Below are 19,313 nucleotides of genomic sequence, written 5' to 3'. Positions count from 1 at the left end.
TGGGACATTGTGGTAATTCATTGATTCACGCTGATGTCATACGGCAACATGACCGCTTGATATTGACTATTGACAGTACAATACAATTTTAGGACACTGTGATGGTTTATTGACGCCTATTCACATCGTTCCTTTTGGTGTTTGCGTGTCCCTGATGGTCTAGTGGTTAGGATTCGGCGCTCTCACCGCCGCGGCCCGGGTTCGATTCCCGGTCAGGGAATTCTTATTTGAAAGTTATGTGATGTTACCTCATTTCAAGCTTTGGGACATTGTGGTAATTCATTGATTCATGCTGATATCATACGGCAACATGACCGCTTGATATTGACAGTACAATACAATTTTAGGACACTGTGATGGTTTATTGACGCCTATTCACATCGTTCCTTTTGGTGTTTGCGTGTCCCTGATGGTCTAGTGGTTAGGATTCGGCGCTCTCACCGCCGCGGTCCGGGTTCGATTCCCGGTCAGGGAATTCTTATTTGAAAGTTATGTGATGTTACCTCATTTCAAGCTTTGGGACATTGTGGTAATTCATTGATTCATGCTGATATCATACGGCAACATGACCGCTTGATATTGACAGTACAATACAATTTTAGGACACTGTGATGGTTTATTGACGCCTATTCACATCGTTCCTTTTGGTGTTTGCGTGTCCCTGATGGTCTAGTGGTTAGGATTCGGCGCTCTAACCGCCGCGGCCCGGGTTCGATTCCCGGTCAGGGAATGCTTATTTGAAAGTTATGTGATGTTACCTCATTTCAAGCTTTGGGACATTGTGGTAATTCATTGATTCACGCTGATGTCATACGGCAACATGACCGCTTGATATTGACTATTGACAGTACAATACAATTTTAGGACACTGTGATGGTTTATTGACGCCTATTCACATCGTTCCTTTTGGTGTTTGCGTGTCCCTGATGGTCTAGTGGTTAGGATTCGGCGCTCTCACCGCCGCGGCCCGGGTTCGATTCCCGGTCAGGGAATTCTTATTTGAAAGTTATGTGATGTTACCTCATTTCAAGCTTTGGGACATTGTGGTAATTCATTGATTCACGCTGATATCATACGGCAACATGACCGCTTGATATTGACTATTGACAGTACAATACAATTTTAGGACACTGTGATGGTTTATTGACGCCTATTCACATCGTTCCTTTTGGTGTTTGCGTGTCCCTGATGGTCTAGTGGTTAGGATTCGGCGCTCTCACCGCCGCGGCCCGGGTTCGATTCCCGGTCAGGGAATGCTTATTTGAAAGTTATGTGATGTTACCTCATTTCAAGCTTTGGGACATTGTGGTAATTCATTGATTCACGCTGATATCATACGGCAACATGACCGCTTGATATTGACAGTACAATACAATTTTAGGACACTGTGATGGTTTATTGACGCCTATTCACATCGTTCCTTTTGGTGTTTGCGTGTCCCTGATGGTCTAGTGGTTAGGATTCGGCGCTCTCACCGCCGCGGCCCGGGTTCGATTCCCGGTCAGGGAATTCTTATTTGAAAGTTATGTGATGTTACCTCATTTCAAGCTTTGGGACATTGTGGTAATTCATTGATTCACGCTGATATCATACGGCAACATGACCGCTTGATATTGACTATTGACAGTACAATACAATTTTAGGACACTGTGATGGTTTATTGACGCCTATTCACATCGTTCCTTTTGGTGTTTGCGTGTCCCTGATGGTCTAGTGGTTAGGATTCGGCGCTCTCACCGCCGCGGCCCGTGTTCGATTCCCGGTCAGGGAATGCTTATTTGAAAGTTATGTGATGTTACCTCATTTCAAGCTTTGGGACATTGTGGTAATTCATTGATTCACGCTGATATCATACGGCAACATGACCGCTTGATATTGACAGTACAATACAATTTTAGGACACTGTGATGGTTTATTGACGCCTATTCACATCGTTCCTTTTGGTGTTTGCGTGTCCCTGATGGTCTAGTGGTTAGGATTCGGCGCTCTCACCGCCGCGGCCCGGGTTCGATTCCCGGTCAGGGAATGCTTATTTGAAAGTTATGTGATGTTACCTCATTTCAAGCTTTGGGACATTGTGGTAATTCATTGATTCACGCTGATGTCATACGGCAACATGACCGCTTGATATTGACTATTGACAGTACAATACAATTTTAGGACACTGTGATGGTTTATTGACGCCTATTCACATCGTTCCTTTTGGTGTTTGCGTGTCCCTGATGGTCTAGTGGTTAGGATTCGGCGCTCTCACCGCCGCGGCCCGGGTTCGATTCCCGGTCAGGGAATGCTTATTTGAAAGTTATGTGATGTTACCTCATTTCAAGCTTTGGGACATTGTGGTAATTCATTGATTCACGCTGATGTCATACGGCAACATGACCGCTTGATATTGACTATTGACAGTACAATACAATTTTAGGACACTGTGATGGTTTATTGACGCCTATTCACATCGTTCCTTTTGGTGTTTGCGTGTCCCTGATGGTCTAGTGGTTAGGATTCGGCGCTCTCACCGCCGCGGCCCAGGTTCGATTCCCGGTCAGGGAATGCTTATTTGAAAGTTATGTGATGTTACCTCATTTCAAGCTTTGGGACATTGTGGTAATTCATTGATTCACGCTGATGTCATACGGCAACATGACCGCTTGATATTGACTATTGACAGTACAATACAATTTTAGGACACTGTGATGGTTTATTGACGCCTATTCACATCGTTCCTTTTGGTGTTTGCGTGTCCCTGATGGTCTAGTGGTTAGGATTCGGCGCTCTCACCGCCGCGGCCCGGGTTCGATTCCCGGTCAGGGAATTCTTATTTGAAAGTTATGTGATGTTACCTCATTTCAAGCTTTGGGACATTGTGGTAATTCATTGATTCACGCTGATATCATACGGCAACATGACCGCTTGATATTGACTATTGACAGTACAATACAATTTTAGGACACTGTGATGGTTTATTGACGCCTATTCACATCGTTCCTTTTGGTGTTTGCGTGTCCCTGATGGTCTAGTGGTTAGGATTCGGCGCTCTCACCGCCGCGGCCCGTGTTCGATTCCCGGTCAGGGAATGCTTATTTGAAAGTTATGTGATGTTACCTCATTTCAAGCTTTGGGACATTGTGGTAATTCATTGATTCACGCTGATATCATACGGCAACATGACCGCTTGATATTGACAGTACAATACAATTTTAGGACACTGTGATGGTTTATTGACGCCTATTCACATCGTTCCTTTTGGTGTTTGCGTGTCCCTGATGGTCTAGTGGTTAGGATTCGGCGCTCTCACCGCCGAGGCCCGGGTTCGATTCCCGGTCAGGGAATTCTTATTTGAAAGTTATGTGATGTTACCTCATTTCAAGCTTTGGGACATTGTGGTAATTCATTGATTCATGCTGATATCATACGGCAACATGACCGCTTGATATTGACAGTACAATACAATTTTAGGACACTGTGATGGTTTATTGACGCCTATTCACATCGTTCCTTTTGGTGTTTGCGTGTCCCTGATGGTCTAGTGGTTAGGATTCGGCGCTCTCACCGCCGCGGTCCGGGTTCGATTCCCGGTCAGGGAATTCTTATTTGAAAGTTATGTGATGTTACCTCATTTCAAGCTTTGGGACATTGTGGTAATTCATTGATTCATGCTGATATCATACGGCAACATGACCGCTTGATATTGACAGTACAATACAATTTTAGGACACTGTGATGGTTTATTGACGCCTATTCACATCGTTCCTTTTGGTGTTTGCGTGTCCCTGATGGTCTAGTGGTTAGGATTCGGCGCTCTAACCGCCGCGGCCCGGGTTCGATTCCCGGTCAGGGAATGCTTATTTGAAAGTTATGTGATGTTACCTCATTTCAAGCTTTGGGACATTGTGGTAATTCATTGATTCACGCTGATGTCATACGGCAACATGACCGCTTGATATTGACTATTGACAGTACAATACAATTTTAGGACACTGTGATGGTTTATTGACGCCTATTCACATCGTTCCTTTTGGTGTTTGCGTGTCCCTGATGGTCTAGTGGTTAGGATTCGGCGCTCTCACCGCCGCGGCCCGGGTTCGATTCCCGGTCAGGGAATTCTTATTTGAAAGTTATGTGATGTTACCTCATTTCAAGCTTTGGGACATTGTGGTAATTCATTGATTCACGCTGATATCATACGGCAACATGACCGCTTGATATTGACTATTGACAGTACAATACAATTTTAGGACACTGTGATGGTTTATTGACGCCTATTCACATCGTTCCTTTTGGTGTTTGCGTGTCCCTGATGGTCTAGTGGTTAGGATTCGGCGCTCTCACCGCCGCGGCCCGGGTTCGATTCCCGGTCAGGGAATGCTTATTTGAAAGTTATGTGATGTTACCTCATTTCAAGCTTTGGGACATTGTGGTAATTCATTGATTCACGCTGATATCATACGGCAACATGACCGCTTGATATTGACAGTACAATACAATTTTAGGACACTGTGATGGTTTATTGACGCCTATTCACATCGTTCCTTTTGGTGTTTGCGTGTCCCTGATGGTCTAGTGGTTAGGATTCGGCGCTCTCACCGCCGCGGCCCGGGTTCGATTCCCGGTCAGGGAATTCTTATTTGAAAGTTATGTGATGTTTCCTCATTTCAAGCTTTGGGACATTGTGGTAATTCATTGATTCACGCTGATATCATACGGCAACATGACCGCTTGATATTGACTATTGACAGTACAATACAATTTTAGGACACTGTGATGGTTTATTGACGCCTATTCACATCGTTCCTTTTGGTGTTTGCGTGTCCCTGATGGTCTAGTGGTTAGGATTCGGCGCTCTCACCGCCGCGGCCCGTGTTCGATTCCCGGTCAGGGAATGCTTATTTGAAAGTTATGTGATGTTACCTCATTTCAAGCTTTGGGACATTGTGGTAATTCATTGATTCACGCTGATGTCATACGGCAACATGACCGCTTGATATTGACAGTACAATACAATTTTAGGACACTGTGATGGTTTATTGACGCCTATTCACATCGTTCCTTTTGGTGTTTGCGTGTCCCTGATGGTCTAGTGGTTAGGATTCGGCGCTCTCACCGCCGCGGCCCGGGTTCGATTCCCGGTCAGGGAATGCTTATTTGAAAGTTATGTGATGTTACCTCATTTCAAGCTTTGGGACATTGTGGTAATTCATTGATTCACGCTGATGTCATACGGCAACATGACCGCTTGATATTGACTATTGACAGTACAATACAATTTTAGGACACTGTGATGGTTTATTGACGCCTATTCACATCGTTCCTTTTGGTGTTTGCGTGTCCCTGATGGTCTAGTGGTTAGGATTCGGCGCTCTCACCGCCGCGGCCCGGGTTCGATTCCCGGTCAGGGAATGCTTATTTGAAAGTTATGTGATGTTACCTCATTTCAAGCTTTGGGACATTGTGGTAATTCATTGATTCACGCTGATGTCATACGGCAACATGACCGCTTGATATTGACTATTGACAGTACAATACAATTTTAGGACACTGTGATGGTTTATTGACGCCTATTCACATCGTTCCTTTTGGTGTTTGCGTGTCCCTGATGGTCTAGTGGTTAGGATTCGGCGCTCTCACCGCCGCGGCCCAGGTTCGATTCCCGGTCAGGGAATGCTTATTTGAAAGTTATGTGATGTTACCTCATTTCAAGCTTTGGGACATTGTGGTAATTCATTGATTCACGCTGATGTCATACGGCAACATGACCGCTTGATATTGACTATTGACAGTACAATACAATTTTAGGACACTGTGATGGTTTATTGACGCCTATTCACATCGTTCCTTTTGGTGTTTGCGTGTCCCTGATGGTCTAGTGGTTAGGATTCGGCGCTCTCACCGCCGCGGCCCGGGTTCGATTCCCGGTCAGGGAATGCTTATTTGAAAGTTATGTGATGTTACCTAATTTCAAGCTTTGGGACATTGTGGTAATTCATTGATTCACGCTGATATCATACGGCAACATGACCGCTTGATATTGACTATTGACAGTACAATACAATTTTAGGACACTGTGATGGTTTATTGACGCCTATTCACATCGTTCCTTTTGGTGTTTGCGTGTCCCTGATGGTCTAGTGGTTAGGATTCGGCGCTCTCACCGCCGCGGCCCGTGTTCGATTCCCGGTCAGGGAATGCTTATTTGAAAGTTATGTGATGTTACCTCATTTCAAGCTTTGGGACATTGTGGTAATTCATTGATTCACGCTGATATCATACGGCAACATGACCGCTTGATATTGACAGTACAATACAATTTTAGGACACTGTGATGGTTTATTGACGCCTATTCACATCGTTCCTTTTGGTGTTTGCGTGTCCCTGATGGTCTAGTGGTTAGGATTCGGCGCTCTCACCGCCGCGGCCCGGGTTCGATTCCCGGTCAGGGAATGCTTATTTGAAAGTTATGTGATGTTACCTCATTTCAAGCTTTGGGACATTGTGGTAATTCATTGATTCACGCTGATGTCATACGGCAACATGACCGCTTGATATTGACTATTGACAGTACAATACAATTTTAGGACACTGTGATGGTTTATTGACGCCTATTCACATCGTTCCTTTTGGTGTTTGCGTGTCCCTGATGGTCTAGTGGTTAGGATTCGGCGCTCTCACCGCCGCGGCCCGGGTTCGATTCCCGGTCAGGGAATGCTTATTTGAAAGTTATGTGATGTTACCTCATTTCAAGCTTTGGGACATTGTGGTAATTCATTGATTCACGCTGATGTCATACGGCAACATGACCGCTTGATATTGACTATTGACAGTACAATACAATTTTAGGACACTGTGATGGTTTATTGACGCCTATTCACATCGTTCCTTTTGGTGTTTGCGTGTCCCTGATGGTCTAGTGGTTAGGATTCGGCGCTCTCACCGCCGCGGCCCGGGTTCGATTCCCGGTCAGGGAATTCTTATTTGAAAGTTATGTGATGTTACCTCATTTCAAGCTTTGGGACATTGTGGTAATTCATTGATTCATGCTGATATCATACGGCAACATGACCGCTTGATATTGACAGTACAATACAATTTTAGGACACTGTGATGGTTTATTGACGCCTATTCACATCGTTCCTTTTGGTGTTTGCGTGTCCCTGATGGTCTAGTGGTTAGGATTCGGCGCTCTCACCGCCGCGGCCCGGTTTCGATTCCCGGTCAGGGAATGCTTATTTGAAAGTTATGTGATGTTACCTCATTTCAAGCTTTGGGACATTGTGGTAATTCATTGATTCACGCTGATGTCATACGGCAACATGACCGCTTGATATTGACTATTGACAGTACAATACAATTTTAGGACACTGTGATGGTTTATTGACGCCTATTCACATCGTTCCTTTTGGTGTTTGCGTGTCCCTGATGGTCTAGTGGTTAGGATTCGGCGCTCTCACCGCCGCGGCCCGGGTTCGATTCCCGGTCAGGGAATGCTTATTTGAAAGTTATGTGATGTTACCTCATTTCAAGCTTTGGGACATTGTGGTAATTCATTGATTCACGCTGATGTCATACGGCAACATGACCGCTTGATATTGACTATTGACAGTACAATACAATTTTAGGACACTGTGATGGTTTATTGACGCCTATTCACATCGTTCCTTTTGGTGTTTGCGTGTCCCTGATGGTCTAGTGGTTAGGATTCGGCGCTCTCACCGCCGCGGCCCAGGTTCGATTCCCGGTCAGGGAATGCTTATTTGAAAGTTATGTGATGTTACCTCATTTCAAGCTTTGGGACATTGTGGTAATTCATTGATTCACGCTGATGTCATACGGCAACATGACCGCTTGATATTGACTATTGACAGTACAATACAATTTTAGGACACTGTGATGGTTTATTGACGCCTATTCACATCGTTCCTTTTGGTGTTTGCGTGTCCCTGATGGTCTAGTGGTTAGGATTCGGCGCTCTCACCGCCGCGGCCCGTGTTCGATTCCCGGTCAGGGAATGCTTATTTGAAAGTTATGTGATGTTACCTCATTTCAAGCTTTGGGACATTGTGGTAATTCATTGATTCACGCTGATATCATACGGCAACATGACCGCTTGATATTGACAGTACAATACAATTTTAGGACACTGTGATGGTTTATTGACGCCTATTCACATCGTTCCTTTTGGTGTTTGCGTGTCCCTGATGGTCTAGTGGTTAGGATTCGGCGCTCTCACCGCCGCGGCCCGGGTTCGATTCCCGGTCAGGGAATGCTTATTTGAAAGTTATGTGATGTTACCTCATTTCAAGCTTTGGGACATTGTGGTAATTCATTGATTCACGCTGATGTCATACGGCAACATGACCGCTTGATATTGACTATTGACAGTACAATACAATTTTAGGACACTGTGATGGTTTATTGACGCCTATTCACATCGTTCCTTTTGGTGTTTGCGTGTCCCTGATGGTCTAGTGGTTAGGATTCGGCGCTCTCACCGCCGCGGCCCGGGTTCGATTCCCGGTCAGGGAATGCTTATTTGAAAGTTATGTGATGTTACCTCATTTCAAGCTTTGGGACATTGTGGTAATTCATTGATTCACGCTGATGTCATACGGCAACATGACCGCTTGATATTGACTATTGACAGTACAATACAATTTTAGGACACTGTGATGGTTTATTGACGCCTATTCACATCGTTCCTTTTGGTGTTTGCGTGTCCCTGATGGTCTAGTGGTTAGGATTCGGCGCTCTCACCGCCGCGGCCCGGGTTCGATTCCCGGTCAGGGAATGCTTATTTGAAAGTTATGTGATGTTACCTCATTTCAAGCTTTGGGACATTGTGGTAATTCATTGATTCACGCTGATGTCATACGGCAACATGACCGCTTGATATTGACTATTGACAGTACAATACAATTTTAGGACACTGTGATGGTTTATTGACGCCTATTCACATCGTTCCTTTTGGTGTTTGCGTGTCCCTGATGGTCTAGTGGTTAGGATTCGGCGCTCTCACCGCCGCGGCCCGGGTTCGATTCCCGGTCAGGGAATTCTTATTTGAAAGTTATGTGATGTTACCTCATTTCAAGCTTTGGGACATTGTGGTAATTCATTGATTCATGCTGATATCATACGGCAACATGACCGCTTGATATTGACAGTACAATACAATTTTAGGACACTGTGATGGTTTATTGACGCCTATTCACATCGTTCCTTTTGGTGTTTGCGTGTCCCTGATGGTCTAGTGGTTAGGATTCGGCGCTCTCACCGCCGCGGCCCGGGTTCGATTCCCGGTCAGGGAATGCTTATTTGAAAGTTATGTGATGTTACCTCATTTCAAGCTTTGGGACATTGTGGTAATTCATTGATTCACGCTGATATCATACGGCAACATGACCGCTTGATATTGACAGTACAATACAATTTTAGGACACTGTGATGGTTTATTGACGCCTATTCACATCGTTCCTTTTGGTTTTTGCGTGTCCCTGATGGTCTAGTGGTTAGGATTCGGCGCTCTCACCGCCGCGGCCCGGGTTCGATTCCCGGTCAGGGAATGCTTATTTGAAAGTTATGTGATGTTACCTCATTTCAAGCTTTGGGACATTGTGGTAATTCATTGATTCACGCTGATGTCATACGGCAACATGACCGCTTGATATTGACTATTGACAGTACAATACAATTTTAGGACACTGTGATGGTTTATTGACGCCTATTCACATCGTTCCTTTTGGTGTTTGCGTGTCCCTGATGGTCTAGTGGTTAGGATTCGGCGCTCTCACCGCCGCGGCCCGGGTTCGATTCCCGGTCAGGGAATTCTTATTTGAAAGTTATGTGATGTTACCTCATTTCAAGCTTTGGGACATTGTGGTAATTCATTGATTCATGCTGATATCATACGGCAACATGACCGCTTGATATTGACAGTACAATACAATTTTAGGACACTGTGATGGTTTATTGACGCCTATTCACATCGTTCCTTTTGGTGTTTGCGTGTCCCTGATGGTCTAGTGGTTAGGATTCGGCGCTCTCACCGCCGCGGCCCGGGTTCGATTCCCGGTCAGGGAATGCTTATTTGAAAGTTATGTGATGTTACCTCATTTCAAGCTTTGGGACATTGTGGTAATTCATTGATTCACGCTGATGTCATACGGCAACATGACCGCTTGATATTGACTATTGACAGTACAATACAATTTTAGGACACTGTGATGGTTTATTGACGCCTATTCACATCGTTCCTTTTGGTGTTTGCGTGTCCCTGATGGTCTAGTGGTTAGGATTCGGCGCTCTCACCGCCGCGGCCCGGGTTCGATTCCCGGTCAGGGAATGCTTATTTGAAAGTTATGTGATGTTACCTCATTTCAAGCTTTGGGACATTGTGGTAATTCATTGATTCACGCTGATGTCATACGGCAACATGACCGCTTGATATTGACTATTGACAGTACAATACAATTTTAGGACACTGTGATGGTTTATTGACGCCTATTCACATCGTTCCTTTTGGTGTTTGCGTGTCCCTGATGGTCTAGTGGTTAGGATTCGGCGCTCTCACCGCCGCGGCCCGGGTTCGATTCCCGGTCAGGGAATTCTTATTTGAAAGTTATGTGATGTTACCTCATTTCAAGCTTTGGGACATTGTGGTAATTCATTGATTCACGCTGATATCATACGGCAACATGACCGCTTGATATTGACAGTACAATACAATTTTAGGACACTGTGATGGTTTATTGACGCCTATTCACATCGTTCCTTTTGGTGTTTGCGTGTCCCTGATGGTCTAGTGGTTAGGATTCGGCGCTCTCACCGCCGCGGCCCGGGTTCGATTCCCGGTCAGGGAATGCTTATTTGAAAGTTATGTGATGTTAACTCATTTCAAGCTTTGGGACATTGTGGTAATTCATTGATTCACGCTGATGTCATACGGCAACATGACCGCTTGATATTGACTATTGACAGTACAATACAATTTTAGGACACTGTGATGGTTTATTGACGCCTATTCACATCGTTCCTTTTGGTGTTTGCGTGTCCCTGATGGTCTAGTGGTTAGGATTCGGCGCTCTCACCGCCGCGGCCCGTGTTCGATTCCCGGTCAGGGAATGCTTATTTGAAAGTTATGTGATGTTACCTCATTTCAAGCTTTGGGACATTGTGGTAATTCATTGATTCACGCTGATATCATACGGCAACATGACCGCTTGATATTGACAGTACAATACAATTTTAGGACACTGTGATGGTTTATTGACGCCTATTCACATCGTTCCTTTTGGTGTTTGCGTGTCCCTGATGGTCTAGTGGTTAGGATTCGGCGCTCTCACCGCCGCGGCCCGGGTTCGATTCCCGGTCAGGGAATGCTTATTTGAAAGTTATGTGATGTTACCTCATTTCAAGCTTTGGGACATTGTGGTAATTCATTGATTCACGCTGATGTCATACGGCAACATGACCGCTTGATATTGACTATTGACAGTACAATACAATTTTAGGACACTGTGATTGTTTATTGACGCCTATTCACATCGTTCCTTTTGGTTTTTGCGTGTCCCTGATGGTCTAGTGGTTAGGATTCGGCGCTCTCACCGCCGCGGCCCGGGTTCGATTCCCGGTCAGGGAATGCTTATTTGAAAGTTATGTGATGTTACCTCATTTCAAGCTTTGGGACATTGTGGTAATTCATTGATTCATGCTGATATCATACGGCAACATGACCGCTTGATATTGACAGTACAATACAATTTTAGGACACTGTGATGGTTTATTGACGCCTATTCACATCGTTCCTTTTGGTGTTTGCGTGTCCCTGATGGTCTAGTGGTTAGGATTCGGCGCTCTCACCGCCGCGGCCCGGGTTCGATTCCCGGTCAGGGAATGCTTATTTGAAAGTTATGTGATGTTACCTCATTTCAAGCTTTGGGACATTGTGGTAATTCATTGATTCAAGCTGATGTCATACGGCAACATGACCGCTTGATATTGACTATTGACAGTACAATACAATTTTAGGACACTGTGATGGTTTATTGACGCCTATTCACATCGTTCCTTTTGGTGTTTGCGTGTCCCTGATGGTCTAGTGGTTAGGATTCGGCGCTCTCACCGCCGCGGCCCGGGTTCGATTCCCGGTCAGGGAATTCTTATTTGAAAGTTATGTGATGTTACCTCATTTCAAGCTTTGGGACATTGTGGTAATTCATTGATTCATGCTGATATCATACGGCAACATGACCGCTTGATATTGACAGTACAATACAATTTTAGGACACTGTGATGGTTTATTGACGCCTATTCACATCGTTCCTTTTGGTGTTTGCGTGTCCCTGATGGTCTAGTGGTTAGGATTCGGCGCTCTCACCGCCGCGGCCCGGGTTCGATTCCCGGTCAGGGAATGCTTATTTGAAAGTTATGTGATGTTACCTCATTTCAAGCTTTGGGACATTGTGGTAATTCATTGATTCATGCTGATATCATACGGCAACATGACCGCTTGATATTGACAGTACAATACAATTTTAGGACACTGTGATGGTTTATTGACGCCTATTCACATCGTTCCTTTTGGTGTTTGCGTGTCCCTGATGGTCTAGTGGTTAGGATTCGGCGCTCTCACCGCCGCGGCCCGGGTTCGATTCCCGGTCAGGGAATGCTTATTTGAAAGTTATGTGATGTTACCTCATTTCAAGCTTTGGGACATTGTGGTAATTCATTGATTCACGCTGATGTCATACGGCAACATGACCGCTTGATATTGACTATTGACAGTACAATACAATTTTAGGACACTGTGATGGTTTATTGACGCCTATTCACATCGTTCCTTTTGGTGTTTGCGTGTCCCTGATGGTCTAGTGGTTAGGATTCGGCGCTCTCACCGCCGCGGCCCGGGTTCGATTCCCGGTCAGGGAATTCTTATTTGAAAGTTATGTGATGTTACCTCATTTCAAGCTTTGGGACATTGTGGTAATTCATTGATTCACGCTGATATCATACGGCAACATGACCGCTTGATATTGACAGTACAATACAATTTTAGGACACTGTGATGGTTTATTGACGCCTATTCACATCGTTCCTTTTGGTGTTTGCGTGTCCCTGATGGTCTAGTGGTTAGGATTCGGCGCTCTCACCGCCGCGGCCCGGGTTCGATTCCCGGTCAGGGAATGCTTATTTGAAAGTTATGTGATGTTACCTCATTTCAAGCTTTGGGACATTGTGGTAATTCATTGATTCACGCTGATGTCATACGGCAACATGACCGCTTGATATTGACTATTGACAGTACAATACAATTTTAGGACACTGTGATGGTTTATTGACGCCTATTCACATCGTTCCTTTTGGTGTTTGCGTGTCCCTGATGGTCTAGTGGTTAGGATTCGGCGCTCTCACCGCCGCGGCCCGGGTTCGATTCCCGGTCAGGGAATGCTTATTTGAAAGTTATGTGATGTTACCTCATTTCAAGCTTTGGGACATTGTGGTAATTCATTGATTCACGCTGATGTCATACGGCAACATGACCGCTTGATATTGACTATTGACAGTACAATACAATTTTAGGACACTGTGATGGTTTATTGACGCCTATTCACATCGTTCCTTTTGGTGTTTGCGTGTCCCTGATGGTCTAGTGGTTAGGATTCGGCGCTCTCACCGCCGCGGCCCGGGTTCGATTCCCGGTCAGGGAATTCTTATTTGAAAGTTATGTGATGTTACCTCATTTCAAGCTTTGGGACATTGTGGTAATTCATTGATTCACTGCTGATATCATACGGCAACATGACCGCTTGATATTGACAGTACAATACAATTTTAGGACACTGTGATGGTTTATTGACGCCTATTCACATCGTTCCTTTTGGTGTTTGCGTGTCCCTGATGGTCTAGTGGTTAGGATTCGGCGCTCTCACCGCCGCGGCCCGGGTTCGATTCCCGGTCAGGGAATGCTTATTTGAAAGTTATGTGATGTTACCTCATTTCAAGCTTTGGGACATTGTGGTAATTCATTGATTCACGCTGATGTCATACGGCAACATGACCGCTTGATATTGACTATTGACAGTACAATACAATTTTAGGACACTGTGATGGTTTATTGACGCCTATTCACATCGTTCCTTTTGGTGTTTGCGTGTCCCTGATGGTCTAGTGGTTAGGATTCGGCGCTCTCACCGCCGCGGCCCGGGTTCGATTCCCGGTCAGGGAATGCTTATTGAAAGTTATGTGATGTTACCTCATTTCAAGCTTTGGGACATTGTGGTAATTCATTGATTCACGCTGATATCATACGGCAACATGACCGCTTGATATTGACTATTGACAGTACAATACAATTTTAGGACACTGTGATGGTTTATTGACGCCTATTCACATCGTTCCTTTTGGTGTTTGCGTGTCCCTGATGGTCTAGTGGTTAGGATTCGGCGCTCTCACCGCCGCGGCCCGGGTTCGATTCCCGGTCAGGGAATGCTTATTTGAAAGTTATGTGATGTTACCTCATTTCAAGCTTTGGGACATTGTGGTAATTCATTGATTCACGCTGATAGTCATACGGCAACATGACCGCTTGATATTGACAGTACAATACAATTTTAGGACACTGTGATGGTTTATTGACGCCTATTCACATCGTTCCTTTTGGTGTTTGCGTGTCCCTGATGGTCTAGTGGTTAGGATTCGGCGCTCTCACCGCCGCGGCCCGGGTTCGATTCCCGGTCAGGGAATGCTTATTTGAAAGTTATGTGATGTTACCTCATTTCAAGCTTTGGGACATTGTGGTAATTCATTGATTCACGCTGATGTCATACGGCAACATGACCGCTTGATATTGACTATTGACAGTACAATACAATTTTAGGACACTGTGATGGTTTATTGACGCCTATTCACATCGTTCCTTTTGGTGTTTGCGTGTCCCTGATGGTCTAGTGGTTAGGATTCGGCGCTCTCACCGCCGCGGCCCGGGTTCGATTCCCGGTCAGGGAATGCTTATTTGAAAGTTATGTGATGTTACCTCATTTCAAGCTTTGGGACATTGTGGTAATTCATTGATTCACGCTGATGTCATACGGCAACATGACCGCTTGATATTGACTATTGACAGTACAATAAAATTTTAGGACACTGTGATGGTTTATTGACGCCTATTCACATCGTTCCTTTTGGTGTTTGCGTGTCCCTGATGGTCTAGTGGTTAGGATTCGGCGCTCTCACCGCCGCGGCCCGGGTTCGATTCCCGGTCAGGGAATGCTTATTTGAAAGTTATGTGATGTTACCTCATTTCAAGCTTTGGGACATTGTGGTAATTCATTGATTCACGCTGATATCATACGGCAACATGACCGCTTGATATTGACAGTACAATACAATTTTAGGACACTGTGATGGTTTATTGACGCCTATTCACATCGTTCCTTTTGGTGTTTGCGTGTCCCTGATGGTCTAGTGGTTAGGATTCGGCGCTCTCACCGCCGCGGCCCGGGTTCGATTCCCGGTCAGGGAATGCTTATTTGAAAGTTATGTGATGTTACCTAATTTCAAGCTTTGGGACATTGTGGTAATTCATTGATTCACGCTGATGTCATACGGCAACATGACCGCTTGATATTGACTATTGACAGTACAATACAATTTTAGGACACTGTGATGGTTTATTGACGCCTATTCACATCGTTCCTTTTGGTGTTTGCGTGTCCCTGATGGTCTAGTGGTTAGGATTCGGCGCTCTCACCGCCGCGGCCCGGGTTCGATTCCCGGTCAGGGAATGCTTATTTGAAAGTTATGTGATGTTAACTCATTTCAAGCTTTGGGACATTGTGTTAATTCATTGATTCACGCTGATATCATACGGCAACATGACCGCTTGATATTGACAGTACAATACAATTTTAGGACACTGTGATGGTTTATTGACGCCTATTCACATCGTTCCTTTTGGTGTTTGCGTGTCCCTGATGGTCTAGTGGTTAGGATTCGGCGCTCTCACCGCCGCGGCCCGGGTTCGATTCCCGGTCAGGGAATGCTTATTTGAAAGTTATGTGATGTTACCTCATTTCAAGCTTTGGGACATTGTGGTAATTCATTGATTCACGCTAATGTCATACGGCAACATGACCGCTTGATATTGACTATTGACAGTACAATACAATTTTAGGACACTGTGATGGTTTATTGACGCCTATTCACATCGTTCCTTTTGGTGTTTGCGTGTCCCTGATGGTCTAGTGGTTAGGATTCGGCGCTCTCACCGCCGCGGCCCGGGTTCGATTCCCGGTCAGGGAATTCTTATTTGAAAGTTATGTGATGTTACCTAATTTCAAGCTTTGGGACATTGTGGTAATTCATTGATTCACGCTGATATCATACGGCAACATGACCGCTTGATATTGACAGTACAATACAATTTTAGGACACTGTGATGGTTTATTGACGCCTATTCACATCGTTCCTTTTGGTGTTTGCGTGTCCCTGATGGTCTAGTGGTTAGGATTCGGCGCTCTCACCGCCGCGGCCCGGGTTCGATTCCCGGTCAGGGAATGCTTATTTGAAAGTTATGTGATGTTACCTCATTTCAAGCTTTGGGACATTGTGGTAATTCATTGATTCACGCTGATGTCATACGGCAACATGACCGCTTGATATTGACTATTGACAGTACAATACAATTTTAGGACACTGTGATGGTTTATTGACGCCTATTCACATCGTTCCTTTTGGTGTTTGCGTGTCCCTGATGGTCTAGTGGTTAGGATTCGGCGCTCTCACCGCCGCGGCCCGGGTTCGATTCCCGGTCAGGGAATGCTTATTTGAAAGTTATGTGATGTTACCTCATTTCAAGCTTTGGGACATTGTGGTAATTCATTGATTCACGCTGATATCATACGGCAACATGACCGCTTGATATTGACAGTGACAGTACAATACAATTTTAGGACACTGTGATGGTTTATTGACGCCTATTCACATCGTTCCTTTTGGTGTTTGCGTGTCCCTGATGGTCTAGTGGTTAGGATTCGGCGCTCTCACCGCCGCGGCCCGGGTTCGATTCCCGGTCAGGGAATGCTTATTTGAAAGTTATGTGATGTTACCTCATTTCAAGCTTTGGGACATTGTGGTAATTCATTGATTCACGCTGATATCATACGGCAACATGACCGCTTGATATTGACAGTACAATACAATTTTAGGACACTGTGATGGTTTATTGACGCCTATTCACATCGTTCCTTTTGGTGTTTGCGTGTCCCTGATGGTCTAGTGGTTAGGATTCGGCGCTCTCACCGCCGCGGCCCGGGTTCGATTCCCGGTCAGGGAATGCTTATTTGAAAGTTATGTGATGTTACCTAATTTCAAGCTTTGGGACATTGTGGTAATTCATTGATTCACGCTGATGTCATACGGCAACATGACCGCTTGATATTGACTCTTGACAGTACAATACAATTTTAGGACACTGTGATGGTTTATTGACGCCTATTCACATCGTTCCTTTTGGTGTTTGCGTGTCCCTGATGGTCTAGTGGTTAGGATTCGGCGCTCTCACCGCCGCGGCCCGGGTTCGATTCCCGGTCAGGGAATGCTTATTTGAAAGTTATGTGATGTTACCTCATTTCAAGCTTTGGGACATTGTGGTAATTCATTGATTCACGCTGATAGTCATACGGCAACATGACCGCTTGATATTGACAGTACAATACAATTTTAGGACACTGTGATGGTTTATTGACGCCTATTCACATCGTTCCTTTTGGTGTTTGCGTGTCCCTGATGGTCTAGTGGTTAGGATTCGGCGCTCTCACCGCCGCGGCCCGGGTTCGATTCCCGGTCAGGGAATGCTTATTTGAAAGTTATGTGATGTTACCTCATTTCAAGCTTTGGGACATTGTGGTAATTCATTGATTCACGCTGATGTCATACGGCAACATGACCGCTTGATATTGACAGTACAATACAATTTTAGGACACTGTGATGGTTTATTGACGCCTATTCACATCGTTCCTTTTGGTGTTTGCGTGTCCCTGATGGTCTAGTGGTTAGGATTCGGCGCTCTCACCGCCGCGGCCCGGGTTCGATTCCCGGTCAGGGAATGCTTATTTGAAAGTTATGTGATGTTACCTCATTTCAAGCTTTGGGACATTGTGGTAATTCATTGATTCACGCTGATGTCATACGGCAACATGACCGCTTGATATTGACTATTGACAGTACAATACAATTTTAGGACACTGTGATGGTTTATTGACGCCTATTCACATCGTTCCTTTTGGTGTTTGCGTGTCCTGATGGTCTAGTGGTTAGGATTCGGCGCTCTCACCGCCGCGGCCCGGGTTCGATTCCCGGTCAGGGAATGCTTATTTGAAAGTTATGTGATGTTACCTCATTTCAAGCTTTGGGACATTGTGGTAATTCATTGATTCACGCTGATGTCATACGGCAACATGACCGCTTGATATTGACTATTGACAGTACAATACAATTTTAGGACACTGTGATGGTTTATTGACGCCTATTCACATCGTTCCTTTTGGTGTTTGCCGTGTCCCTGATGGTCTAGTGGTTAGGATTTCGGCGCTCTCACCGCCGCGGCCCGGGTTCGATTCCCGGTCAGGGAATGCTTATTTGAAAGTTATGTGATGTTACCTCATTTCAAGCTTTGGGACATTGTGGTAATTCATTGATTCACGCTGATGTCATACGGCAACATGACCGCTTGATATTGACTATTGACAGTACAATACAATTTTAGGACACTGTGATGGTTTATTGACGCCTATTCACATCGTTCCTTTTGGTGTTTGCGTGTCCCTGATGGTCTAGTGGTTAGGATTCGGCGCTCTCACCGCCGCGGCCCGGGTTCGATTCCCGGTCAGGGAATGCTTATTTGAAAGTTATGTGATGTTACCTAATTTCAAGCTTTGGGACATTGTGGTTATTCATTGATTCACGCTGATGTCATACGGCAACATGACCGCTTGATATTGACTATTGACAGTACAATACAATTTTAGGACACTGTGATGGTTTATTGACGCCTATTCACATCGTTCCTTTTGGTGTTTGCGTGTCCCTGATGGTCTAGTGGTTAGGATTCGGCGCTCTCACCGCCGCGGCCCGGGTTCGATTCCCGGTCAGGGAATGCTTATTTGAAAGTTATGTGATGTTACCTCATTTCAAGCTTTGGGACATTGTGGTAATTCATTGATTCACGCTGATGTCATACGGCAACATGACCGCTTGAATATTGACTATTGACAGTACAATACAATTTTAGGACACTGTGATGGTTTATTGACGCCTATTCACA

General features: G+C 45.1%; 58 non-coding genes across 58 annotated transcripts; all 58 read left to right on the top strand.

Moving 5' to 3' along the window:
• Positions 1 to 148: 148 nt before the first annotated feature.
• On the top strand, positions 149 to 220 carry trnae-cuc. The gene has a single exon. It is a non-coding gene; the product is annotated as a tRNA-Glu (tRNA).
• Positions 221 to 920: 700 nt separating this feature from the next.
• On the top strand, positions 921 to 992 carry trnae-cuc. The gene has a single exon. It is a non-coding gene; the product is annotated as a tRNA-Glu (tRNA).
• Positions 993 to 1,182: 190 nt separating this feature from the next.
• Positions 1,183 to 1,254, top strand: trnae-cuc. Its single transcript has one exon. It is a non-coding gene; the product is annotated as a tRNA-Glu (tRNA).
• A 183-nt stretch (positions 1,255 to 1,437) lies between these two features.
• trnae-cuc lies at positions 1,438 to 1,509 on the top strand. The gene has a single exon. It is a non-coding gene; the product is annotated as a tRNA-Glu (tRNA).
• Positions 1,510 to 1,954: 445 nt separating this feature from the next.
• On the top strand, positions 1,955 to 2,026 carry trnae-cuc. The gene has a single exon. It is a non-coding gene; the product is annotated as a tRNA-Glu (tRNA).
• A 190-nt stretch (positions 2,027 to 2,216) lies between these two features.
• Positions 2,217 to 2,288, top strand: trnae-cuc. The gene has a single exon. It is a non-coding gene; the product is annotated as a tRNA-Glu (tRNA).
• Positions 2,289 to 2,740: 452 nt separating this feature from the next.
• trnae-cuc lies at positions 2,741 to 2,812 on the top strand. The gene has a single exon. It is a non-coding gene; the product is annotated as a tRNA-Glu (tRNA).
• A 445-nt stretch (positions 2,813 to 3,257) lies between these two features.
• On the top strand, positions 3,258 to 3,329 carry trnae-cuc. The gene has a single exon. It is a non-coding gene; the product is annotated as a tRNA-Glu (tRNA).
• A 700-nt stretch (positions 3,330 to 4,029) lies between these two features.
• On the top strand, positions 4,030 to 4,101 carry trnae-cuc. The gene has a single exon. It is a non-coding gene; the product is annotated as a tRNA-Glu (tRNA).
• Positions 4,102 to 4,291: 190 nt separating this feature from the next.
• On the top strand, positions 4,292 to 4,363 carry trnae-cuc. The gene has a single exon. It is a non-coding gene; the product is annotated as a tRNA-Glu (tRNA).
• Positions 4,364 to 4,546: 183 nt separating this feature from the next.
• On the top strand, positions 4,547 to 4,618 carry trnae-cuc. The gene has a single exon. It is a non-coding gene; the product is annotated as a tRNA-Glu (tRNA).
• A 445-nt stretch (positions 4,619 to 5,063) lies between these two features.
• On the top strand, positions 5,064 to 5,135 carry trnae-cuc. The gene has a single exon. It is a non-coding gene; the product is annotated as a tRNA-Glu (tRNA).
• A 190-nt stretch (positions 5,136 to 5,325) lies between these two features.
• Positions 5,326 to 5,397, top strand: trnae-cuc. Its single transcript has one exon. It is a non-coding gene; the product is annotated as a tRNA-Glu (tRNA).
• Positions 5,398 to 5,849: 452 nt separating this feature from the next.
• Positions 5,850 to 5,921, top strand: trnae-cuc. The gene has a single exon. It is a non-coding gene; the product is annotated as a tRNA-Glu (tRNA).
• A 445-nt stretch (positions 5,922 to 6,366) lies between these two features.
• trnae-cuc lies at positions 6,367 to 6,438 on the top strand. Its single transcript has one exon. It is a non-coding gene; the product is annotated as a tRNA-Glu (tRNA).
• Positions 6,439 to 6,628: 190 nt separating this feature from the next.
• On the top strand, positions 6,629 to 6,700 carry trnae-cuc. Its single transcript has one exon. It is a non-coding gene; the product is annotated as a tRNA-Glu (tRNA).
• Positions 6,701 to 6,890: 190 nt separating this feature from the next.
• Positions 6,891 to 6,962, top strand: trnae-cuc. Its single transcript has one exon. It is a non-coding gene; the product is annotated as a tRNA-Glu (tRNA).
• Positions 6,963 to 7,407: 445 nt separating this feature from the next.
• Positions 7,408 to 7,479, top strand: trnae-cuc. The gene has a single exon. It is a non-coding gene; the product is annotated as a tRNA-Glu (tRNA).
• A 707-nt stretch (positions 7,480 to 8,186) lies between these two features.
• On the top strand, positions 8,187 to 8,258 carry trnae-cuc. Its single transcript has one exon. It is a non-coding gene; the product is annotated as a tRNA-Glu (tRNA).
• A 190-nt stretch (positions 8,259 to 8,448) lies between these two features.
• On the top strand, positions 8,449 to 8,520 carry trnae-cuc. Its single transcript has one exon. It is a non-coding gene; the product is annotated as a tRNA-Glu (tRNA).
• Positions 8,521 to 8,710: 190 nt separating this feature from the next.
• trnae-cuc lies at positions 8,711 to 8,782 on the top strand. The gene has a single exon. It is a non-coding gene; the product is annotated as a tRNA-Glu (tRNA).
• Positions 8,783 to 8,972: 190 nt separating this feature from the next.
• trnae-cuc lies at positions 8,973 to 9,044 on the top strand. The gene has a single exon. It is a non-coding gene; the product is annotated as a tRNA-Glu (tRNA).
• Positions 9,045 to 9,227: 183 nt separating this feature from the next.
• Positions 9,228 to 9,299, top strand: trnae-cuc. The gene has a single exon. It is a non-coding gene; the product is annotated as a tRNA-Glu (tRNA).
• A 183-nt stretch (positions 9,300 to 9,482) lies between these two features.
• Positions 9,483 to 9,554, top strand: trnae-cuc. Its single transcript has one exon. It is a non-coding gene; the product is annotated as a tRNA-Glu (tRNA).
• A 190-nt stretch (positions 9,555 to 9,744) lies between these two features.
• On the top strand, positions 9,745 to 9,816 carry trnae-cuc. Its single transcript has one exon. It is a non-coding gene; the product is annotated as a tRNA-Glu (tRNA).
• A 183-nt stretch (positions 9,817 to 9,999) lies between these two features.
• On the top strand, positions 10,000 to 10,071 carry trnae-cuc. The gene has a single exon. It is a non-coding gene; the product is annotated as a tRNA-Glu (tRNA).
• A 190-nt stretch (positions 10,072 to 10,261) lies between these two features.
• Positions 10,262 to 10,333, top strand: trnae-cuc. Its single transcript has one exon. It is a non-coding gene; the product is annotated as a tRNA-Glu (tRNA).
• Positions 10,334 to 10,523: 190 nt separating this feature from the next.
• Positions 10,524 to 10,595, top strand: trnae-cuc. Its single transcript has one exon. It is a non-coding gene; the product is annotated as a tRNA-Glu (tRNA).
• A 183-nt stretch (positions 10,596 to 10,778) lies between these two features.
• On the top strand, positions 10,779 to 10,850 carry trnae-cuc. Its single transcript has one exon. It is a non-coding gene; the product is annotated as a tRNA-Glu (tRNA).
• A 445-nt stretch (positions 10,851 to 11,295) lies between these two features.
• Positions 11,296 to 11,367, top strand: trnae-cuc. Its single transcript has one exon. It is a non-coding gene; the product is annotated as a tRNA-Glu (tRNA).
• Positions 11,368 to 11,557: 190 nt separating this feature from the next.
• Positions 11,558 to 11,629, top strand: trnae-cuc. The gene has a single exon. It is a non-coding gene; the product is annotated as a tRNA-Glu (tRNA).
• Positions 11,630 to 11,812: 183 nt separating this feature from the next.
• trnae-cuc lies at positions 11,813 to 11,884 on the top strand. The gene has a single exon. It is a non-coding gene; the product is annotated as a tRNA-Glu (tRNA).
• Positions 11,885 to 12,074: 190 nt separating this feature from the next.
• On the top strand, positions 12,075 to 12,146 carry trnae-cuc. The gene has a single exon. It is a non-coding gene; the product is annotated as a tRNA-Glu (tRNA).
• A 183-nt stretch (positions 12,147 to 12,329) lies between these two features.
• On the top strand, positions 12,330 to 12,401 carry trnae-cuc. Its single transcript has one exon. It is a non-coding gene; the product is annotated as a tRNA-Glu (tRNA).
• A 183-nt stretch (positions 12,402 to 12,584) lies between these two features.
• On the top strand, positions 12,585 to 12,656 carry trnae-cuc. Its single transcript has one exon. It is a non-coding gene; the product is annotated as a tRNA-Glu (tRNA).
• Positions 12,657 to 12,846: 190 nt separating this feature from the next.
• On the top strand, positions 12,847 to 12,918 carry trnae-cuc. The gene has a single exon. It is a non-coding gene; the product is annotated as a tRNA-Glu (tRNA).
• A 183-nt stretch (positions 12,919 to 13,101) lies between these two features.
• On the top strand, positions 13,102 to 13,173 carry trnae-cuc. The gene has a single exon. It is a non-coding gene; the product is annotated as a tRNA-Glu (tRNA).
• Positions 13,174 to 13,363: 190 nt separating this feature from the next.
• On the top strand, positions 13,364 to 13,435 carry trnae-cuc. The gene has a single exon. It is a non-coding gene; the product is annotated as a tRNA-Glu (tRNA).
• Positions 13,436 to 13,625: 190 nt separating this feature from the next.
• trnae-cuc lies at positions 13,626 to 13,697 on the top strand. The gene has a single exon. It is a non-coding gene; the product is annotated as a tRNA-Glu (tRNA).
• A 184-nt stretch (positions 13,698 to 13,881) lies between these two features.
• trnae-cuc lies at positions 13,882 to 13,953 on the top strand. The gene has a single exon. It is a non-coding gene; the product is annotated as a tRNA-Glu (tRNA).
• Positions 13,954 to 14,143: 190 nt separating this feature from the next.
• On the top strand, positions 14,144 to 14,215 carry trnae-cuc. Its single transcript has one exon. It is a non-coding gene; the product is annotated as a tRNA-Glu (tRNA).
• Positions 14,216 to 14,404: 189 nt separating this feature from the next.
• trnae-cuc lies at positions 14,405 to 14,476 on the top strand. The gene has a single exon. It is a non-coding gene; the product is annotated as a tRNA-Glu (tRNA).
• A 184-nt stretch (positions 14,477 to 14,660) lies between these two features.
• On the top strand, positions 14,661 to 14,732 carry trnae-cuc. The gene has a single exon. It is a non-coding gene; the product is annotated as a tRNA-Glu (tRNA).
• Positions 14,733 to 14,922: 190 nt separating this feature from the next.
• Positions 14,923 to 14,994, top strand: trnae-cuc. Its single transcript has one exon. It is a non-coding gene; the product is annotated as a tRNA-Glu (tRNA).
• Positions 14,995 to 15,184: 190 nt separating this feature from the next.
• On the top strand, positions 15,185 to 15,256 carry trnae-cuc. Its single transcript has one exon. It is a non-coding gene; the product is annotated as a tRNA-Glu (tRNA).
• A 183-nt stretch (positions 15,257 to 15,439) lies between these two features.
• On the top strand, positions 15,440 to 15,511 carry trnae-cuc. Its single transcript has one exon. It is a non-coding gene; the product is annotated as a tRNA-Glu (tRNA).
• A 190-nt stretch (positions 15,512 to 15,701) lies between these two features.
• trnae-cuc lies at positions 15,702 to 15,773 on the top strand. The gene has a single exon. It is a non-coding gene; the product is annotated as a tRNA-Glu (tRNA).
• A 183-nt stretch (positions 15,774 to 15,956) lies between these two features.
• trnae-cuc lies at positions 15,957 to 16,028 on the top strand. Its single transcript has one exon. It is a non-coding gene; the product is annotated as a tRNA-Glu (tRNA).
• A 190-nt stretch (positions 16,029 to 16,218) lies between these two features.
• trnae-cuc lies at positions 16,219 to 16,290 on the top strand. The gene has a single exon. It is a non-coding gene; the product is annotated as a tRNA-Glu (tRNA).
• A 183-nt stretch (positions 16,291 to 16,473) lies between these two features.
• Positions 16,474 to 16,545, top strand: trnae-cuc. Its single transcript has one exon. It is a non-coding gene; the product is annotated as a tRNA-Glu (tRNA).
• Positions 16,546 to 16,735: 190 nt separating this feature from the next.
• trnae-cuc lies at positions 16,736 to 16,807 on the top strand. The gene has a single exon. It is a non-coding gene; the product is annotated as a tRNA-Glu (tRNA).
• A 189-nt stretch (positions 16,808 to 16,996) lies between these two features.
• On the top strand, positions 16,997 to 17,068 carry trnae-cuc. Its single transcript has one exon. It is a non-coding gene; the product is annotated as a tRNA-Glu (tRNA).
• A 183-nt stretch (positions 17,069 to 17,251) lies between these two features.
• trnae-cuc lies at positions 17,252 to 17,323 on the top strand. Its single transcript has one exon. It is a non-coding gene; the product is annotated as a tRNA-Glu (tRNA).
• A 190-nt stretch (positions 17,324 to 17,513) lies between these two features.
• On the top strand, positions 17,514 to 17,585 carry trnae-cuc. Its single transcript has one exon. It is a non-coding gene; the product is annotated as a tRNA-Glu (tRNA).
• A 184-nt stretch (positions 17,586 to 17,769) lies between these two features.
• trnae-cuc lies at positions 17,770 to 17,841 on the top strand. The gene has a single exon. It is a non-coding gene; the product is annotated as a tRNA-Glu (tRNA).
• Positions 17,842 to 18,024: 183 nt separating this feature from the next.
• Positions 18,025 to 18,096, top strand: trnae-cuc. Its single transcript has one exon. It is a non-coding gene; the product is annotated as a tRNA-Glu (tRNA).
• A 715-nt stretch (positions 18,097 to 18,811) lies between these two features.
• trnae-cuc lies at positions 18,812 to 18,883 on the top strand. Its single transcript has one exon. It is a non-coding gene; the product is annotated as a tRNA-Glu (tRNA).
• A 190-nt stretch (positions 18,884 to 19,073) lies between these two features.
• On the top strand, positions 19,074 to 19,145 carry trnae-cuc. The gene has a single exon. It is a non-coding gene; the product is annotated as a tRNA-Glu (tRNA).
• The last annotated feature ends 168 nt before the right edge of the window (positions 19,146 to 19,313 follow it).

Source organism: Cyclopterus lumpus, chromosome 23 (assembly GCF_009769545.1).
Source record: "Cyclopterus lumpus isolate fCycLum1 chromosome 23, fCycLum1.pri, whole genome shotgun sequence".
Lineage (NCBI taxonomy): Eukaryota > Metazoa > Chordata > Actinopteri > Perciformes > Cyclopteridae > Cyclopterus > Cyclopterus lumpus.
Note: the sequence above shows the minus strand (reverse complement) of the source record. Positions and strands in the feature narration are given on the sequence as shown.